Raw genomic sequence first — 789 nt, 5'->3', positions numbered from 1 at the left:
TATCCATTTCATTTGTTTTTGGTTATCTCCTCAATTTTTTTATTATGTTTCATTCAATAACAACACAAGCCCATTACTTAACAAAAAATATTAGATTCAACACCCAAAAATCTAATAACTTAATTATCACTATCTCATCATTACTGCTAATCTAATCTTACATCAGTAAATATCAGGCTGATTCACAACACCTGCACTACCTGAATTTCTAGTAAGACCTGTCTCTTTTTTCTTTCTCCAACATATTTCAGCAAGTGAGAAAAAAAAAAACTTTCTCACAGTAGTATTGCCATTTTATTATGGCGGTGCTATGATATTGAAATAAGATTTTCTTTCAGCATCTACTGAAATGAGGTGGTAACGAGGAGAGTTAGATACGTATTGGTATTGTTGTTGCAGGAGCAGACACAAACTATGAAATAACAATGGTGGCAGGAGTTGTGTTAAAAATATTAAATAGTTGTTAATAGTTTAATGAAAATAACTTTTTTGTTGATTTTTGTTGTCATTGAATATGGACATGCTGTTTTTATTTTGTAGTTGGATCAAGTTATTCGACAATTGAACCATTGATAAAAAATTATTTTGGGCAATAATAATAATAATAATAATAATAATAATAATAATAATAATAATAATAATAATAATAATAATAATAATAATAATAATAATAATAATAATAATAATAATAATAATAATAATAATAATAATAATAATAATAATAATAATAATAATAATAATAATAATAATAATAATTATTATTATTATTATTATTATTATTATTATTAT

The sequence above is a fragment of the Arachis ipaensis genome, chromosome B07 (genome assembly GCF_000816755.2).
Source record: "Arachis ipaensis cultivar K30076 chromosome B07, Araip1.1, whole genome shotgun sequence".
NCBI classification, from domain to species: Eukaryota; Viridiplantae; Streptophyta; class Magnoliopsida; order Fabales; family Fabaceae; genus Arachis; species Arachis ipaensis.
The sequence above is the reverse complement of the archived record's forward strand: the minus strand, read 5'-3'. Positions refer to the sequence as shown.